General features: G+C 45.6%; 1 protein-coding gene across 1 annotated transcript in view; it reads right to left on the bottom strand.

Annotated features, from left to right (window-relative positions):
* Positions 1–18,503: 18,503 nt before the first annotated feature.
* Positions 18,504–21,219, bottom strand: part of LOC111967493 (kelch domain-containing protein 8A) — a 22,976-nt gene continuing 20,260 nt past the window's right edge. Inside the window, exon 9 of the transcript XR_011480335.1 lies at positions 18,504–21,188. The gene's annotated coding sequence lies outside the window, so the exon portion shown is untranslated. The remainder of the gene's footprint in view (positions 21,189–21,219) is intronic.

The raw sequence follows: 21,219 nt of genomic DNA, 5'->3' as shown, positions 1-21,219 counted from the left end.
AAATACAATTCCATGTACAGATAAATAGTTAAGCAGTTAGATTAAACAATTATTTTGTNTCCTGTAAAGATTAGAAAAAGGAGTAAAAAACAAAACAAATACAATTCCATGTACAGATAAATAGTTAAGCAGTTAGATTAAACAATTATTTTGTAAGATAAATGTCTTAAAATTAAACATGTATGGAAACAGGTGAATTAACACTCCTCAGTTAGCAGGCTCAAGCAAGCTAAAATCCACATGGTAGCAAAAATGAACTATCAGAAATGGTTAACAAATTAGAAATGACTTAAACACACTTTGCTGTAGGCTACTATTTACTAACGAAAAATAATGTATGTCATATAAAATATATTCACCCCACCCAGTGTTATAATCAAAACTTACCAGAAAGCATGTAGTCCTTGGCTCAGACAGTGTAGTAGTGTGGGCTCAATAGCATCTCATTAGTGTGCAAGATCGTGAGAATCAGCTGTACATGTGAGGGTTGCAATTCCATTGAATTGGGGATAGTTTAACCAAAATATGCCACAAGACCTATAATTGCCTTATGTGTATCGCACAAAAAAAGGTTCACTGTTATAAGCTAACTTTTTTGATGAATTTAAGCAAAATTCCCCAAATTCACAGGCTTAACTTCCCATGGAAAATATCCGGAAAAATTCAGGAAATTTACTGGAAAGTTTCCGACCCTTTGTAACCCTAGCTACAGTATTGCGTAAAGTACTTAAGTAAAAATGATTTAAAGTACTACTTAAGTCGGGTTTTTTGGGTATCTGTACCTTACTTTACTATTTATATTTTTGACTACTTTTACTTTTACTTCACCGCATTCCTAAAGAAAATAATGTATTTTTTACTCCATACATTTTCTCTGACACCCAAAAGTACTTGTTACATTTTGAATGTTTAGCAGGACAGGAAAATGGTCCAATTCACGAATGCTTCTTTTGTAAATTATGTTGGATTTTCAAAATACCGAAATCATCCCCTTATGATGCATTTTTCATCATGTGATGCAGCGTTTCTGCATCTTAAGAGACAAAATGCATCATACGGGGATGATTTCTGTGTTTTGAAAGTTACATATCTTGGAAACTTGAGTGCTGACAAGCAAAACATTTTRAGACTATGTCAAAAATAGACTACTGAAACAAATAAAAAAGATCGTTTTGGGGTGGAGTTTTCATTTAAGTTAGTGAAGCATAGTGCTAAAACCTTTGGAAAGCACAGGTAAGAGAACATTTTTCTGATTCAAGATCTGTGTAGTAGACAGTGTGTAATCCCATGGGTAGGGTTTGAGTGCTGTATAAACAAGTTGAGGAGGGGAAACCAAATTCGGGAGAGAGAGAGAGAGAGAGAGAGAGAGAGAGAGAGAGCGAGAGAGAGAGAGAGAGAGAGAGAGAGAAGAGAGAGAGAGAGCGAGAGAGAGAGAGAGAGAGAGAGAGAGAGAGAGAGAGAGAGGAGAGAGAAGGAAGGAAATAGAGCGGACATAGAGGCAGACATACTGTAACTGCCTCCCATTCCCACCTTTCCCCCTTCTTCCCTCCCTTCTTCCCTCCCTAGGGGAGCCCAGCTAATGAGTTCCCCAAACTAGTATCACCACAGGGATCAGGGGGCTTAGCAGCAGCAGGAATGATGGAGGCTTACTGTTTATCACCACATCTCAGGCCTCTGGTGCTGCTGGTGCTGCCTGGCAGCCTGTACACCTYAGTGTACACACACCACGTCAAACCATCTCCTGGAATGACGGTGACTGGCACCAAATAACACAAGGACAACAAGGCTAATGATGTGTTTAGCTCACATGGAGAGCCTGTTTGGGGAGTGTGTGTGTACACGTGCATGCACAGGATTAACCACCACTCCTCTGCGTTGTGTGCATGCATTTATTTTATAAAGACTAGATAAGGCCCCTTTTGAAGGCCCTCAGATCAATTTCACCCCCAAAAAGTATATAGCATAATATGGAGTTGGTCCTCGCTTTGTGCACGGGTGCATTGTCATGCTGCAACAGGAAAGGGCCTTCCCCAAACTAATACCACAAAGTTGGAAGTACAGAATCGTCTAGAATGTCATTGTATGCTGTAGCATTAACATTTCCCTTYACTGGAACTAAGGGGCCCGAACCATGAAAAACAGCTCAAGACCATTATTCCTCCTCCACCAAATATTACAGTTGGCACTATGCATTGGGTAAGGTAGCCTTCTCCTGGCATAGACCAAACCCAGATCCGTCTGTCAGACTGCCAAATGGTGAAGCGTGATTCATCACTCCAGAGAATGCGTTTCCACTGCTCCTGAGTCCAATGGCAGCGAGCTTTACACCACTCCAGCTGACGCTTGGCATTGCACATGGTGATCTTAGGCTTGTGTGCAGCTGCTCGGCCATTGAATCCCATTTCATGAAGCTCCCGACGAACAGTTATTGTGCTGACGTTGCTTCCAGAGGCAGTTTGGAACTCGGTAGTGACTGTTGCAACCGAGGACAGACAATTTTTACTCGCTGCTCACTTCAGCACTCGGCGGTCCCATTCTGTGAGCTTGTGTGGCCTACCACTTCTCGGCTGAGCCGTTGTTGCTCCTAGATGTTTCTACTTCACAATAACAGCACGTACAGTTGACCAGGGAAGCTCTAGCAGGGCAGAAATTGCGAACTGACTTGTTGGAAAGGTGGCATCCTATGAGGGTGCCATGTTGAAAGTCACTGAGCTCTTCAGTACAGGCCATTCTGTTCCCAAACAAGGACCAGACAATTGCATGGTTGTGTGCTCCTTTTTATATACCTGTCAGCATCGGGTGTGGCTGAAATAGCCGAATCCATTACTTTAAAGGGGTGTCTTGGCCATGTAGTGTGTATATACAGCACAAGTCAAAAGTTTGGACACACCTACTCATTCCAGGGTTTTTCTTAATTTTTTACTATTTTCTCCATTGTAGAATAATAGTGAAGGCATCACAACTATGAAATAACACATATGGTAATCAAAAAATGTTAAACAAATAAAAATATACAGTTGAAGTCGGAAGTTTACATACATTTAGGTTGGAGTCATTAAAACTCTTTTTTTTTCAATCACTTGGCAAGTCGGTTAGGAGATCTACTTTGTGCATGACACAAGTAATTTTTTCAACAATTGTTTACAGACAGATTATTTTCACTTATAATTCACTGTATCACAATTCCAGTGGGTCAGAAGTTTACATACACTAAGTTGACTGTGCCTTTAATTAAACAGCTTGGAAAATTCCAGAAAATATATGTCATGGCTTAGCAGCTCTGATAGGCTAATTGACATAATTTGAGTCAGTTGGGGTGACCTGTGGATGTATTTCAAGGCCTATCTTCAAACTCAGTGCCTCTTGCTTTACATAATGTGGAAATCAAAAATCAGCAAAGACCTCAGAAAAATATTGTAGACCTCCACAAGTCTGGTTCCCTTGGAGCAATTTCCAAACGCCTGAAGGTACACGTTCATCGATACAAACAATAGTACGCAAGTATAAACCCATGGACCACGCAGCCATCATTCCGCTCAGAGGAAGAGATGTTCTGTCTCCTAGAGATGAACGTACTTTGGTGCGAAAAGTGCAAATCAATCCCAGAACAACAGCAAAGGACCTTGTGAAGATGCTGGAGAAAACAGGTACAAAAGTATCTATATCCACAGTAAAACGAGGCCTATATCAACATAACCTGAAAGGCCGCTCAGCAAGGAAGAAGCCACTGCTCCAAAACCCCCCCCAAAAAGCCAGACTACGGTTTGCAACTGCACCATGGACAAAAGATTGTACTTTTTGGAGAATGTCCTCTTATCTGATGAAACAAAATGAAACTGTTTGGCCATAATGACCATTGTTATGTTTGGAAGAAAAAGGGAATGCTTGCAAGCTGTAAGAACACCATCCCAACTGTGAAGGCACGGGTGGCAGCATCATGTTGTGGGGGTGCTTTGCTGCAGGAGGGACTGTGTACTTCACGAAATAGATGGCATACTATGAGGAGGAAAATTATGTGGAAATATTGAAGCAACATCTCAAGACATCAGTCAGGAAGTTTGGTCTCAAATGGGTCTTCCAAATGGACAATGACCCCAAGCATACTTCCAAATTGGTGCAAAATGGCTTAAGGACAACAAATCAAGGTATTGGAGTGGCCATCACAAAGCCTGACCTCAATCCCATAGACAAATGTGGCAGAACTGAAAAAGTGGGCGAGCAAGGAGGCCTACAAACCTGACTCAGTTACACCAGCTGTCAGGAGGTATGGGCCAAAATTCTGATGTGGGAAGCTTGTGGAAGGCTACCCGAAACGTTTGACCCAAGTTAAACAATTAAAGGCAATGCTACCAAATACTAATTGAGTGTATGTAACTTCTGACCCACTGGGAATGTGTATGAAAGAAATAAAAGCTGATTTTAAATCATTCTCTTTGCTTTTATTCTGACATTTCACATTCTTAAAATAAAGTGGTGATCCTAACTGACCTAAGACAAGGAATTATTACTAGGATTAAAATGTCAGGAATTGTGAAAAACTGGGTTTAAATGTATTTCCAACTGTATCTGAATGATAGATTCTTCAAAGTAGCCACCCTTTGCCTTGATGACAGCTTTGCACACTCTTGGCATTTCTCAACCAGCTTCATGAGGTAGTCAGTCACCTGGAATGCTTTTCAACAGTCTGAAGGAGTTCCCACATATGCTGAGCACTTGTTGGCTGCTTTACTTCACTCTGTGGTCCAACTCATACAAACCATCTCCAATTGGCGTTGAGGTTCAGATTTGTGGAGGCCACAGCATCTGATGCACGCACGCCATCACTCTCCTTCTGGTCAAATTGCCCGTACACAGCCTGAGGTGTGTTAAACTAGAATGCAGGAAATTAGCTGTAAACAGCATTTTCCTCTCGCCCCATGCCAATGAGCAGAATTGCATGAAATTTAGTTGGAAATTGCTAAATCTTCTCTGAGCCTCATGGCAAAATGTCTAGAATTGCAGCAAGCTTGCTTTGAATCTGCAACATTGTCTCTACGCCTAATTGCAAAATGTGTAGAATTGCACAAAATGTATTCTAAATGTAAAAATGTTCTCTCCGCTGTCAAGAGGGGGGCTGCTAAATGTGGTACGCAGACCCATGAGCAACTGCAGCCCCTCATGATGAGTTCAGATTTTTTGGCCCCACCCGAATCAAAGTTGCCCGTCCCTGACTAGAGAAACAGGAGCAGGGTGTCTCTGTGGTTTGGATGGTGGCTGCTTGGGGACAGATTGATGTGATTCATCATGTCACATGTCATTACCTCTGCCAAATCTGCCAGGCTAGATATGCTCTCGTGCATTGAGTGTGTGTGTTGTGTGTGTGTTGGTTGTGTGTGTGTGTGTGGGTGTGTGTGTGTGTGTGTGTGTGGTGTGTGTGTGGTGTGTGGGTGTGTTGTGTGTGTGTTGTGTGTGTGTTGGTGTGTGTTGTGTGTGTGTGTGTGTGTGTGTGTGAGAGAGAGAGAGAGAGAGAGAGAGGGATGATATTATACTTTTGTCTACTTGTGCAGAGATGTTGCATGCTCACTTGCTCCACGTCACACAGGTTAACACAGGTGTGTGTCCTCAGAAGATGGCTGATCCTGTTGTGAAGGGTGAAGGGGGTTGTGTGACCTCTCTCACAATGATAGTGCTGTACAGGACAACCCTGTCAAAAAGATTAGCCGTGCCCATATCTGTAAACCAGAAAAACCACAATGGTTAATCAGAATCTATGGTGCGTCTGAGGTGAGAGAGGGACAGAGGCAGAGGGCAGAGGAGGTCGTCAGTGAGTCTAGACATGCTGAACTGAGCTGAGAGCAGTGGGACAGGAAGCAGAGACCGGCCGACCGGCAAGACCACCACGCACGCACGCCACGCACGCACGCACGCACGCACGCTACGCACGCACGCACGCACGCCGCACGCACACCACCAACACACAGACACAACCACACACACACACACACACACACACGTTACGAGGGAGTTTGAGTTGTAACATTATTCAGAAATTAAACTTCAACGTGTGGGTCAATCAATGGTGTGGATGTATCCGGGGCGAATGTGCGTCTGTAGACTTCATTCAGTCAAGTAGATTTCCATTTGGAATGTATTCAGGCATATGGGGGCCTGATAGACCTACTTGACACACATTTGAGTACTTGCAGGAATGCAGAGAATATGGAAACTCACAGGGTTTCCCTTAATCTGCACATTTAAGAGGATTCAGCTTTGGATTTAGAGCATGCCATTCCTTTCATACTACAATTATGGTCACATTCTCCCATTTCTGAGCTTTCATCAGACACCTTTTATATATAGGCCATTTGTTCAGCAGCAAGAGAAAGAAGGCACTGAAATGTACATGAAACATCATATTAACAAATTAGAAATTTGTCTCTGTCTGGAGTTCCARCATGTGAAGTCGTGGGTCTCTAATATAAAATAATTACTGTTCTATTAATTACTATCTAGTGATTCCATTTCTATGGGGCCTCCTGTAATTGCATCGCTGTTGCTCCCTGGCCTATCAGCCACAGGCCCGGTGGATTGAGGACATATCTTGACACCACAGGGTCATGGTTAGAGAGTGAAACCTCTCCGAACAGACACAGAGAGTATGGAAAGATCTGGCCCGGGTCAGTCTGTTAACCAGTCAATACAACTACTGGAGGTATGCAGGGCTTTTCTTCCTTTTTCAAAGCCTCCATTTCACAAAAACCTGCGCCATCCCTCTGTCTGCCCGGTTACACTGGTGTATGGATGTTTGTTTTAGTACAGCTAAAAATAATGACATTTGCTGCCAGAGGACAGAAATAGGTAACCAAAGTGGATGGTGAGACTGTAGAGATGGTGTTGGCACTGCTGGGGGTTCTGGTTGGACAGTAGGGGCACTCAGAGGGTTAATGATTCTCTTCCTTCTTTTGTCTCCTCCTTATTCTCCAACAGGAAGTGAGGTGGCAAAGGGACAAAAAACAGCATTCACCCTGGCAACGCTTCAGGAAAGCGCATCTCCGTAGCAACCGTGGGGAAGTCTGTGCCAGTTCTGTGCCAGTCCTGTCCTTGCGTTTCTTTGAGCCCAGAAGAATGTCAGGGGAGATTTGGAACCTTCCCTTGGGCCTGGGTGAATAGCTGTCCGCTGACCTGCCCCCCCCCCCTTCACTACCTCCTTTAAAAGTTGAGAGGCCCAAACAAGCAACTTCAACCATCAGGTTTGTAGATCATTTTTGTCTCTCCCTGCACAATCTGGCTGAACATACTTGCTTGTGCTCTTTCAAAGTTTTGATGTGCTTTTACATGACCTTTATTTAACCAGGCAAGCCAGTTAAGAACAAATTCTTATTTTCAATGACAGCCTAGGAACAGTGGGTTAACTGCCTTGTTCAGGGGCAGAACGACAGATTTTTACCTGTTAAGCTCGGGATTCGATCTTGCAACCTTTTGTTACTATATCCAACGCTCTAACCGTTCCAACGCTCTAAGCGGTCCAGCGCTCTACCGTCCAACGTTCTAACCGTCCAGCGCTCTTCCTAACCGGCCAGCGCTCTAACAGTCCAACGCTCTCAACCGTCCAACGCTAGCTAATCGTCCAGCGCTTCTAACCGTCCAACGTTTCTAACCGTTCCAGCGCTCGTAACCGTCCAGCGCCTAACCGTGTCCAGCGCTCCTAACCGTCCATGCGCTCTAACCGTCCAGCGCTCTAACGTCCATCGCGTCTAACCGTCCAGCGCTCTAACCGTCCAGCGCTCTAACCGTCCAGCGCTCTAACCGTCCAGCGCTCTAACCGTCCAACGCTCCTAACCGTCCCTCTAACCGTCGCGCTCTACACGTCCAGCGCTCTAACCGTCCAGCCGTTAACCGTCCAGCGCTCTAACCGCCAGCGTCTCTCAAACCGTCCAGCGCTCTAACCGTCCAGCGCTCTAACCGTCCAGCGACGTCCAGCGTCTAACCGTCCAGGCGCTCTAACCGAGTCCAGCCTCTAACCGTCCAGCGTCCAGCGCTCTAACCGCCAGCGCTCTACCGTCCAGCGCTCTAACCCCGCCAAGCGTCCAGCGGCTCTAACCGTCCAAGCTCTAACCGTCCAGCGCATCAACCGTCCAACGCTCTAACCGTCCAGCGCTCTACCGTCCAGCGCTCTAACCACGCTAACCGTCCAGCGCTCTAACCGTCCAGCGCTCTAACCGTACCAGCGCTCTAACCGTCCAGCGCTCTAACCGTCCAGCGCTCTAACCGTTCCAGCTCTAACCGTCCAACCTCTAACGTACCCAGCGTCTACCGTCAACGCTCTAACGTCCAGCGCCTCTAACCGTCCAGCCGCTAACCGCAACGCTCAACGTCCAGCGCTCTAACCGGTCGCGCTCTAACCGTCCAACGCTCTAACCGATCCAACGCTCTAACCGTCCAGCGCTCTAACCGTCCAACGCCTCTAACCGTCCAACGCTCTAACCGTCCAACGCTCTAACCGTCCAACGCTCGAACCTAGTCCACAGCGCTCTAACCGTCCAACGCTCTAACCGTCCAACGCTCTATACCGTCCAGCGCTCTAACCGTCCAACGCTCTAACCGTCCAAGCGCTCTAACCGTTCACAACGCTCTAAACCGTTCAACGCTCTAAGTCGTCCAGCGCTCTAACCGTCCAACGTTCTAACCGTCCAGCGCTCTAACCGTCCAGCGCTCTAACCGTCCAGCGCTCTAACCGTCCAGCGCTCTAACCGTCCAACGCTCTAACCGTCCAGCCTCTAACCGTCCAGCGCTCTAACCGTCCAGCGCTCTAACCGTCCAGCGCTCTAATCCGGTCCAGCGCTCTAACCGTCCAACGCTCTAACCGTCCAACGCTCTAACCGTCCAGCGCTCTAACCGTCCAGCGCTCAACCGCCGTCTCCCAGCGCTCTAACGTCTCAGCTCTAACGTCCAGCGCCTAACCGTCCAGCGCTCTAACCGTCCAGCGTTCCCCTTCTAACCAGCGCTCTAACCGTCCAGCCTCAAACGCCCGTTCCAGCGCTCTAACGTCCAAGCTCTAACCGCATCGCTTAACCGTCCAGCGCTCTAAACCTCCACGCTCTAACCGTCCCAGCCAACGTCCAGCCGCTCTAACCGTCCAACGCTCTAACCGTCCACGCTTAACCATCAGCGGCTCTAAACCTTCCCCGCCGTCTAACGTCCAACGCTCCGCTCCAACGCTCGAAACGTTCCAGGCTGCTCTAACCGGCCTACCGCTACTAACCGTTCACGCTCTAACCGTCCAGCGCTCCTAACCGTCCAGCGCTCCTAACCGTCCAGCGCTCTAACCGTCCAGCGCTCTAATCAACCCCCGCTCACAGCGCTCTACCGTCCCAACGCTCTAACCGTCTCCTCCAACGCTCTAACGTCCACGCTCTAACCGTCCAGCGCTCTAACCGTCCAACGCGCTAAACGTCCAGCGCTAACCGTCCAGCGCTCTAACCGTCCAGCCGCTCTAAACCGTTCCAGCGCTCTAACGTCCAGCGCTCTAACCGTCCAACGCTAACCGTCCCAACGCTTCTAACCCCACGCTCTACCGTCCAGCGCTCTAACCGATCCAACGCTCTAACCGTCCGTACCAACGCTCTTAACCGTCCAGTAACGCTCTAACCGTCCAACGCTCTAACCGTTCCAGCGCTCTAACCGTCTCTCAACGCTCGAACCGTCCAACGCTCTAAACCGTCCGCTGCTCTAATTAACCGCCACGCGTCTCTCCTCAACGCCTTACCGTCTCACACGCTCTAAACCGCTCCAACGTACTCACTGCTCTCTCAACGCTTCTACCGTCCAGGCTCTAACGCTCCAAGCTCTTACCGTCCAGTCGTCTAACCGTCCACGCTCTAACCTCGCTCCTCCTCGTGGTTGTCCAACCGCTCTAACCTCTCAGCGCTCTAACCGTCCAGCGCTCTAACCGTCCAGCGCTCTAACCGACTTACCAGCGCTCTAACCGTCCAGCCGCCTCTAACCGTCCAGCCTCTAACGTTCCACGCTCTAACCGACCAGCCTCTAACCGTCCAGCGCTCTAACCATCCAACGCTCTAACCGTTCCAACGCGCTCTAACCGTTCCAACGCCCTCTAACCGTCCAACGCTCTAACCGTCCAGCGCTCTAACCGTCCAACGTCTCTAACCACCTCCAACGCTCTAACCGTCCGCGCTCTAAACCGTCCAACGCTCTAACAAACCGTTCCAACGCTCTAACCGTCAACGCTCTAACCGTCCAACCTCTAACGTCGGTCCAACGCTCTAACCGTCCAGTGCCTAACGTCGCAATGCTCTAACCGTCCACGCTCTAAACCGTCCAGCGCTACTCCAACGTTCCACGTCCAGCGTCTAACCGTCCAGCGCTCTAACGTCCAGCGCTCTAACCGTCCAGCGCGGCTAAACCGCCAGCGCTCTAACCGTCCAGCGCTCTAACCGTTGCCAGCGTCTCCAGCGTTCTAACCGTCCAGCGCTCTAACCGTCCAGCGCTCTAAACCGTCCAGCGTCCAGCCGTCTAACCGCCCAGCGCTCTAACCGTCCACGCTCTAACCGTCCAGCGTCCAGCGGCTCTAACGTCCACAGCTCTAACCGTCCATCGCTCTAACCGTCCAGCGCTCTAACCGTCCAACGCTCTAACCGTCCAGCTCGCTTCTAACCGTCCAGCGCTCTAACCGTCCAGCGCTCTAACCGGTCCAGCGCTCTCGCAGTGAAACCTAAGTCCAGCGCTCTGAACCGGTCCACGCCTAACCGTTCCAACGCTCTAACCGTCCAGCGCTCTAACCGTCCAGCGCTCTAACCGTCCAGCGCTCTAACCGCATCCAACGCCTAAACCGTCCAGCGCTTCTAACCGTCCAGCGCTCTAACCGTCCAGCGCTCTAACCGTCCAGCGCTCTAACCGTCCAGCGCTCAACCGTCCAACGCTCTAAACCGGCCAAGCGCTCTAACCGACTCCACGCTCTAAACCGTCCAACGCTCTAACCGTTCCCAACGCTCTAAACCGTCCAACGCTCGAACCGTCCAACGCACTCTAACCGGCCAGCGCTCTAACCGTTCAACGCTCTAACCGTCCAACGCTCTAACCGCTCAGACGCTCGTAACCGTCCAACGCTCTAACCGTCCAACAGGCTCTCTAACCGTCCACCTCTAACCGTCCAACCTCTAACCGTCCAACCTCTAACCGTCCAACGCTCTAACCACTAGGCTACCTGCCGCTTCACTGTAACTTCGTTAAAAGGAATCACTTAATACGATAACATGGTAAAAATGTACAGTCATTCAAATCTGAACACACATAAAAACTAGCTAGCAATAAAACATCACAATTTCAAGCAACCCAGGCCACTTCATCACCAACCACATACAGAGCCACAGTACAGTAACTGATGGATCTACAAATCAGTCAGCCAGTCAGTTAGTCACAGATGGAAACTTGGAAAGTGTTATGTCTATAATGTACGTTAGGGTTATGTCAGCGATGAAACATTTACAGTGGAAAACATCACTCATTCACACCAAAACTCACTGACAAGACATGAATGCGCTTATCAACCTGCATCATGAACATGTTAGAGATTAACAAGGAACCTCACCCATTAACCACCACACCTCTCTGTGTGTGTATGTGTGTGTGTGTGTGTGTGTTGTGTGTGTGTGTTGTGTGTGTGTGTGTGTGTGGTTGTGTGTGTGTGTGTGTGTGTGTGTGTGTGTGTGTGTGTGTGTGTGTGTGTGTGTGTGTGTGTGGTGTGTGTGAGTGAATAACTTAATTTATGCATCTCATAACCATTCACCTTCTTACCGTCAAGGAAGCAGAATCATAGATGACCGTTAGGGGTTGGTCCTAGGGGGTGGAGGGGGGATCCTTAACCTTAGTGGATAGGGACACACTCTGCCCTCACTCAAAATGAATGTCCTCTCTTCTGTATAACCTCAGGAATATATAGAACACATTTTGTTGCATAAGTATAGGATGAGTCCGTATTTCTGTATCTGACCCATGTTTCAGGGTCAGGTGTGGGCTGCCATGTACCTGGCAGATGTAAACCCAGGGCAGGTACAGGACACAGAGATGGAACCTACGGTAAAGGTTGATCTGATGAAGAAGATCTCATACTGTATGTTCCATAGCCAGGTGGGATGTGCACGGTGCAAATTGTGATTAAAATAATTATGCATATATATAAACTCAGCAAAAAAGAAAACATCCCTTTTCAGGAGCCTATCTTCAAAGATAATTAGTAAAAATCCAAATAACTTCACAGATCTTCATTGTAAAGTATTTAAACACTGTTCCCATGCTTGTTCAATGAACCATAAACAATTAATGAACTTGCACCTGTGAACGGTCGTTAAGACACTAACAGCTATCAGAACGAGAGGCAATTAAAGTCACAGTTATGAAAAAATTAGGACACTAAAGAGGCCTTTCTACTGACTCTGAAAAACACATTGTGCCTATCCATGTCGTGGACCAGACAGAGTTGCAAAAAGTGCTCTTCACTGACGAGTGTCGCGGTTTTGTCTCACCAGGGGTGATGGTCGGATTCGCGTTTATCGTCGAAGGAATGAGCGTTACACGAGCCTGTACCTGGAGCGGGATCGATTTGGAGGTGGAGAGTCCGTCATGGTCTGAGGCGGTGGTGTCACAGCATCATCGGACTGAGCTGTTGTCATTGCAGGCAATCTCAATGCTGTGCGTTACAGGGAAGACATCCTCCTCCCTCATGTGGTACCCTTACTGCAGGCTTATTCTGACATGACCCTCCAGCATACAATGCCACCAGCCATTCTTGCTCGTTTTGTGCGGGATTTCTGCAAGACAGGAATGTCAAGTGTTCTGCCGATGGACAGCGAAGAGGCCCAGATCTCAATCCCATTTAGTAAGTCTGGGACCTGTTAGATCGGAGGGTGAGGGCTAGGGCAATTCCCCACAGAAATGTCCGGGAACTTGCAGGTGCCTTGGTGGAAGAGTGGGGTAATATCTCACAGCAAGAACTGGCAAATCTGGTGCAGTCCATGAGGAGGAGATGCGCTGCAGTACTTAATGCAGCTGGTGGCCACACCAGATACTGACTTACTTTTGATTTTGACCCCCCCCCCCTTTGTTCAGGGACTCGTTATTCAATTTTTGTTAGTCACATGTCTGTGGAACTTGTTCAGATTGTCTCAGTTGTTGAATCTTGTTATGTTCATACAAATATTTACACATGTTAAGTTTGCTGAAAATAAATGCAGTTGACAGTGAGAGGACGTTTCTTTTTTTGCTGAGTTTATGATAGTATGTTTGTGAAGGGGATTGTTTGTCCCTGCAGTCTATAGACAGTAGTCTGTACTTTACCCAGATGCTTAGATCACACTGACAGCATCATTGCATGTTGGTACACCAGAATTACATTCATTTCCAATGAAACGYTGGGTTTGCCTTGCAGCATTGCGTTGCAGAGGTAGTTGCAGTGAGTTCGGTGAGGTGCATATGTTGGATTTATCAAATGTATGTGTCAAACTGTGTGCGTAGACGGCTTGACAGAAATGGCAGCAGAAGKTGAATGTTGAACTTTTGTTGCATACATATCCAGATGATGCTGCGACTATTTTGCGCAATGACRCTGTCGGTGTGTTGGGAGTGAGACAAACACACACACAGCTCACTCTGTCTCAGAATTCTATCAGGAAATGCCCCAGAGATGGGTTTATAATTTCACTTTTAAAATAATGATGCGACATGTCTATTTGACATTCTGGTCAAATATGATATTTTCAAAGAGCCAGGAGCAAACTGACTACTAAAAATGTTCAACCACTCCCGGAGGACAATGGAAATTCAATAAAAGTGCATGTACTGTAGACAGTACTACTAAATACAGTATTACTAAAGACCAATGCATTTCAGACAGAAATCCTTTGTCAGGCAGAAGACAAGGTTAAGATGAAAGTTTAAAGACCCAGGAACAGACGAGACCAAAATATTCAGATATCCACAGACAGCACAGAAAGTAAGCATTTCACGGAAAGGTCTACTACACCTGTTGTATTCGGCGCATGTGACAAATAAAATTTGATTTGCTGAAAAACAGCAAACAGGTGAAACAAAGTAATTCTTCTCACTTCACTGAAGATCTGGGATGGGCACCAATGTAATCCCGGTCCTGGTCTATATGCCGCCCTAGGTGAGACCAAAAAAATGCTTCCCTCCTCCTATTCCTGCAAAGTAGAATTGTAGCCTAGGCTATACAGTGTCGGCCGCAATCCACCTTTATGAATGCCTATCCATGTGGTTTGTAAAACAGGCAGTTGCATTGGCTTCAGACTTAAGACTGATCATGTTGGCTATTCAAACTATGAATATCAGCTGCCTACCATAGGCAGTGTAGTGTGTCCTAAAGTAAATTGAAATGTATTTGGCAAAATTATATAATTGCTCCTGTCTTTACAGAAATAAATGAAATCATTCAAAATACTTCACCAGAGAGCATGACTTAGCCCCAGAGCATCATTAAAATACTTCCCCAGGGAGCATGACTTAGCCCCAGAGGATCATTAAAATACTTCCCCAGAGAGCGATCCACTTAGCCCCAGAGGATCATTAAAATACTTCCCCAGAGAGCATCACTTAGCCCCAGAGGATCATTAACATACTTCACCAGAGAGCATGACTTAGCCCCAGAGGATCATTAAAATACTTCCCCAGGGAGCATGACTTAGCCCCAGAGGATCATTAAAATACTTCCCCAGAGAGCATCACTTAGCCCCAGAGGTTCATTAAAATACTTCCCCAGAGCATCACTTAGCCCCAGAGGATCATTAAAATACTTCCCCAGAGAGCATCATTAGCCCCAGAGGATCATTAAAATACTTCACCAGAGAGCATGACTTAGCCCCAGAGGATCATAAAATACTTCCCCAGAGAGCATGACTTAGCCCCAGAGGATCATTAAAATACTTCCCCAGAGAGCATGACTTAGCCCCAGAGGATCATTAAAATACTTCCCCAGAGAGCATAACTTAGCCCCAGAGGATCATTAAAATACTTCACCAGAGAGCATGACTTAGCCCCAAAGGATCATTAAAATACTTCACCAGGGAGCAGGACTTAGCCCCAGAGGATCATTAAAATACTTCCCCAGAGAGCATGACTTAGCCCCAGAGGATCATTAAAATACTTCCCCAGAGAGCATGACTTAAAAAATGCATGTATTTCTGTAAATGCATCACAGTCGTTTACCATTCTCATTCTCAGAGTGGAAACGTTGTTTGCAGAGCTCACAACCAGCTACACTTGTGAGAAACRAGTTTTTGTTTATTTCATAGCATCATTTAGGCCCTATGAGTTTTGTGTCTGGTTTGATTCTCTGTCCTGTTAATGTGAACAGTGTGCACGCCTGCGCAAGCATAAAGTAGGCTACCTGGCCTGCTGTGCGCAAATGTTAGAAAGTGCCCATTTGGGTTTGTCTGATATCTGACCACCACTAATAATAAGCTGAGCTTGTCAGTCATTGTTTTCTTCACCTCACACAGTAAGTCAACAATTTTTTTTACATCCACTGCGAACGATAAGCTAATAGTTCCTCACAGTATTTGAAAAATCTTTCCAACACACTCCCCCTCAATAATCACCAAGCCTCAGTGTGAAAGAGCAAAATKTCATATATCCAGTTAAAACATCATAAAATGCCTGAACACTTTCCCCTTGTGTAAAAACAGCTCTGTCTTGAGCTCACTGGTGTGGAAACTCTGAGGGCCCAGAATAGTTGATACAATGTTGCAAGTTCGCTAGCCAGTTGATTGATTTGATGCAATGTTGCACTTCACTAGCAGTAGCTCAAGTCAAGACAGATAGAAAGGGAGGCAGACAGGCGGAGTAGATAGATGAATGTGATTGAAAGAACCTGAATTTTCATCAGGATATTTTCTACTGTTTTTATTTGTCAGTTTTATGTATTTTTACTTAGTTGACAATGGGAGTTATAGGCCTACTGCTGAATTGGCCAAGTTGCCAATAGGCTATCTCTGAGTTCCATGCGCTCATTTCCAATGGCTCGTGGTTTAGACCTATCAATAAGGCAGAGGCTGGTGCTCTCGCATTAGTTGAATTTGAACTTTTAGATTTTTTATAATTTTAATTCAGATTTGTTTGATTAACCACGTAACAACGATTTTGTTTAAGAAAAACCTTATATTTGAAATGAAACTTCCACGAAAATGCAAATATTAGAATCATAATTGTCACACAGATGGTAGAAATGGTAGAATAAATTCTTAGCTTCCCCAAACATGAAACTCACGTGTCACGCCACCTACTGTATGTCAGCTATTGGCCTACCCAAGTTTATCARGCATCACTTTTTCTTGGATAATGCGGTTCGTATTTTCTTCTTCGCCATGATCAGCTAAGAAATTGATGATTAAGCCTACAAACCTGAAATTGCTAATTATCATGACAGTTTAGCCCAGTGAGTGAAACTCCGGGACAGCAGTCATGAGTAGCCTAATTTCATTCCATAGGCTATTGTCCATTTTACTTTGTCCTGTTTTTAGGATATGGTGTGTTTGTTAACATGTTAATTCATATTCACRACGATGCAAATGTTTATTTGCTATGGCGCCATTTAGGCTATTTGATTGGAAACACACATGATGTAAAAAGTGTCTGTCTCATGACATTGTCATAAATTCGGTTGCCCTGTGGGCTACAGAAAAGGCSACATAGGCCTTCTCTTTCTACCATAAGTTATATCTGCTATATGATTTACATTGACCGGCCAGTTTATTAGGACACTCATCTACTACCAGGCCGGGCTTCCCTTTGCCTCCAGAACAGCCTGAATTATYCGGGGCRTGGATTCTACAAGTCGGAAACATTCCACGGGGATGTTGGTCCATGCTGATGTGATGGCATCACACAGTTGCTGCAGATTGGACGGCAGTACACCACCACCACCAGCAGCATGAGTCCATGGCAAATCTTGACTCTGCCATCAGCATGATGAAACAAGAACTGAGATTCGTTGGACCAGGCAATGTTTTTCCACTCCTCAATTGTCCAGTGTTGGTGATCGTGTGCCCACTGGAGCCGCTTCTTCTTGTTTYTAGCTGATAGGAGTGGAATCTGGTGTGGTCGTCTGCCGCAATAGCCCATCTGTGACAAGGATCTACGAGTTGTGCGTTCCGAAATGCCGTTCTGCACACCACTGTTGTACTGCGCCGTTATTTGTCTGTTAGCTTGCACAATTCTTGCCATTCACCTTCGACCTCTCTCATCAATGAGCTGTTTTCACTCACAGGATTCCCACTGACTGGATGTATTTTGTTTGTTSCACCACTCTGGGAAACCCCAGAGACTGTTGTGCGTGAAAAGCCCAGGAGGGCAGCGGTTTCTGAGATAGTGGATCTGGCGTGTCTGACATCGATGATCATACCACGCTCAAAGTCGCTTAGGTCACTCGTTTTGCCCATTCTAACGTTCAATCAAACAGTAACTGAATGCTTTGATGCCTGTCTGCTTGATTTACAGTATATAGCAAGCCACGGCCACTTGACTCACTGTCTGTAGGAACGATCCATTTTCGTGAACGGGGTGGTACCTAATAAACTGGCCAGTCAGTGTATGTTAGATGACTTTGATGGAGTGTTGGTTGAGCGCCGCAATGCTCTAGGTGGCGGTCTACTCCTGCCTAGTGGGCGGGCCGGCCCTGGGCACCATTGTTAGCAACGTTACATTGAAATCCTCATGGCAGGATGGCTGTGATGTTCTGACCATATTGTTACTTCMTGCTGCCAGGGAAACACTTCCTGCCTTGGTCACATGCTCTCAACCAATCATATTCTGACACAGACGAGCTGAAGGTGAAGCCATGACTTCCTTCCTTCCCTACTTTTCTCCCTCTATCCTCAGTAGACACATTGTCATTCGACAGGTGGCATCACTCCTATGAGATACTAGTCCTTTGACTGAGAATTTCACAATCTGACATAAGACAATGTCATAGCCATTAGCCTAGGGCTGACTGAATCTGACCGTGATCAATTGAAAGGATACAGCAGGTATGGATCCTACCCATATCATGGGCTGTTGGCAGCAGTCACGAATGAACAGTTAAACATGCGACTAGTCTGAACTGAAACTGTCCCTCTGTCCATCATAATGTCTCTTTCTCTCTCTCTCTGCTGCAGGGCAGGGCCATAGAGGCAGGCCAATTACCCTGAGTTAATAATGTGGAAAAAGCACAGGGGAGAATACAGTGGTCACAGAAAACAGTCGAGCCTGGGACACGCAACCTCTCTCCTCTGAAAGCAAACAAACCATTAGGCAGTGGTGACTCAGTGTGTGTGTGTAGGGGCAAAGAGGGGTCATGGGGTGAATTTAAACCAAAAATGGACACCAGCAGTCATCACACACARGAAGTCTAAGTTACAGCATTAGAATTAAAAGAACGCACGTTTCCATTCACAACAAMTCTCCKCTGTGGTGGATGAACAAGAGGAATGTTAATGTAATTGATGCTTATAACATGTTTATTTCAACTGTTCACAATACATTCTAAAACTCCATTTCACTCCAACATTCTACAATGGTTCATTTCAACATTCTAGAACTCTTGCTTTTGAATCGATGGTGTGTCAAACAGGGCTTGTAAATCAGTGCTTTAAAAATGTAAGAGTAATGCTTATGTGTCACCTATTTTTCGCAGGTTAGCATTTTTCGTCATGAATCTTGTTCAGGAGGCAGCTCTGCAGAAAGTTTACTAGCTGGCACAGCCACAAAGTCATAAAATCTGATTTTAAACCTAACCATAACCTTAAGCCTAACCTTAACCCTAGCCTTAAATTAAGAACAAAAAGCACATTTTAGATTTTTTGAATTTTTACAATATAGCCAATTTTGACGTTGCAGCTGGCCTATCTAGCGGAAATCGTTCAGTTCTGACTCATCCCAGTAAATGTCAACCTGCCTATTTTTCTCACCTTGGTGAGGAATTAGTATTTTATAAAGACAAGTGTTTCAGGGCACAGTTATAAATTCACTGGGTCATTGAGTTTGAGGGAGAAGGTACAAAACTGAGCGTGTGTTTGCATAGTTAGTGTGAACTTGGATCATTTGTTTTATCATGCTTTGACCTATTGCCAGGGGCCCCAGGCAAAGGCCAGCCTGAGCCCAGCCCCCCACCCCTCCCACCTCTTAATGTGCCATGAACACAATCATGAGGTTTTCATCTGATTGTCAAACAAATCACTTCAAAAGTAGGCTACCTTCTCACATTCATCCACAATAATTCCAGTATCCAAACATCCGAGTGAGCAAAACAGCGAAACAGCAAAACAGCGCCCCCTGTCTTACTATATGTAGCCCATGACATGCCATACTCCTTTTGACCTGACAGCATCAGATACATGTTCTATCAGCAGCACTTGTCTTTTTACTAAAGAAATGCATTAACTTAGGTCATTCTTCTGTTAAAATCAAATCTTTCTTTTTCTTTTCTTGGCCCCGCTCTGAAAACACCTCATTGAAAGTCCCATTTGCAATCATATCATGTGAAACAATGCACGGGAACCCTGTCGGGGGGGGCCTTGAGATGGAGCATGGCGGGGCCTCAAGCAGAGAAAAAACAAACATTACTAGTATAATTTCACGAGACCCCTTGATGATGTGAGGCCTGAGGCAATTGCCTCTTCTGCCTAATGGTAAATCCGCCACTGCCTATTGATACTGTCAAACCAAAAAGACTGTTGAACAAAAGGATACGTACACCATAAATGGTGGCTATGTATATGGTGCCAACACTGTGAGGATTGTAAGCCTGTTTAGAATGTTTGGGTCAATTCTGTGCTAGAGATGAACTATCTCCCACAGTTTATAGTTTATATGTTGTTTAATTGCCATCTAGTGGTGAATAGTGAGATTGCAACACCAACCAGATGCAGAGAATTGATAACATTTAAACAAAAATGATATAGATATAAGCACACTAGATACAGGAAGGAACTGGATGCACTCTATGGATAAAAAAAAAACTTGTTGTTTTATTTTCTAAACAAGTTAGAAGAATATCTCATTGAACCCATACTGACTGTAGAAGTATCCATCTACTAGTTTGTGCTTATTAAATCACATCCTGAGAATGAAGCTATTCATGAATGATATTTCACATCAATCAATTGCCAATACACAGTGCACTAATGACAAACCCTAACATATGAACCAAAGAGTATTATTGCAGCTATGAGTATAACATATTTTCTAATACTGGGATGTTAAAGAGCACTTTCTCCCAAACAAAACTTAAATAAGATTGAATAACACAACTGAATATMGACCATTTGATATATACACTATATACTCATTGACTAATATTTGRAAGTATGATATCACACCAATAGAATTCATATTGCCATAGCCAATACAAAGGCTACACTATCAAATGTGTGGGAACAGTCAACTTTGGATAATTGTTTCCGTACAGTGTAGTTTTTCAGATACATGATTTGGACCAGCTCAGGATATCTGCATGCTGCAGTTAAGTGGAGCTGGAAACAGTGCTTGTATTCATGCCAGTCCAAGCAACTGCATACTGTACGTCAGGAGTTGACTGTACTTTAGGCCCTAGAAATGGGTGGACACTAACATGAGGTCATTTGCATCTACAGTATGAATAGCAAACTGTTGACAAACTGCACACATTTCATATACAACTAATATATACATAGAACTCTAAGTAACAAAACAAACTGTTTTACCTTACTTTAGCCTTTACTTACTGTTAAGATCCCATCTATATTTCCTGTCGAAAACATTTAATGCAAGGCAATCAGCAAGTCTACAACAATATATGTAAAAGTTAAAAACATTGAAGACCTTTCTAAGCTTTCTAAGATAATTCTAAACCAGGGTTCTCCAACCCTGTTYCTGGAACGTTACYGTCCTGTAGGATCACTCCAACCCTGTTCCTGGAGAGCCACTGTCCTGTAGGTTTTCACTCCAACCCCAGTTCTAACTGGGTAGCCCTCCAGGAACAGGGTTGGAGTGAACCTACAGGACGGTAGCTCTCCAGGAACAGGGTTGGAGTGACAACCTACAGGACTGTAGCTCTCCAGGAACAGGGTTGGAGTGAACCTACAGGACGGTAGCTCTCCAGGAACAGGGTTGGAGTGACCTAACAGGACTGGTAGCTCTCCAGGAACAGGGTTGGAGTGAACCTACAGGACTGTAGCTCTCCAGGAACAGGGT

The sequence above is a fragment of the Salvelinus sp. IW2-2015 genome, linkage group LG1 (assembly GCF_002910315.2).
Source record: "Salvelinus sp. IW2-2015 linkage group LG1, ASM291031v2, whole genome shotgun sequence".
Taxonomy (NCBI): Eukaryota; Metazoa; Chordata; class Actinopteri; order Salmoniformes; family Salmonidae; genus Salvelinus; species Salvelinus sp. IW2-2015.
Note: the sequence above shows the minus strand (reverse complement) of the source record. Positions and strands in the feature narration are given on the sequence as shown.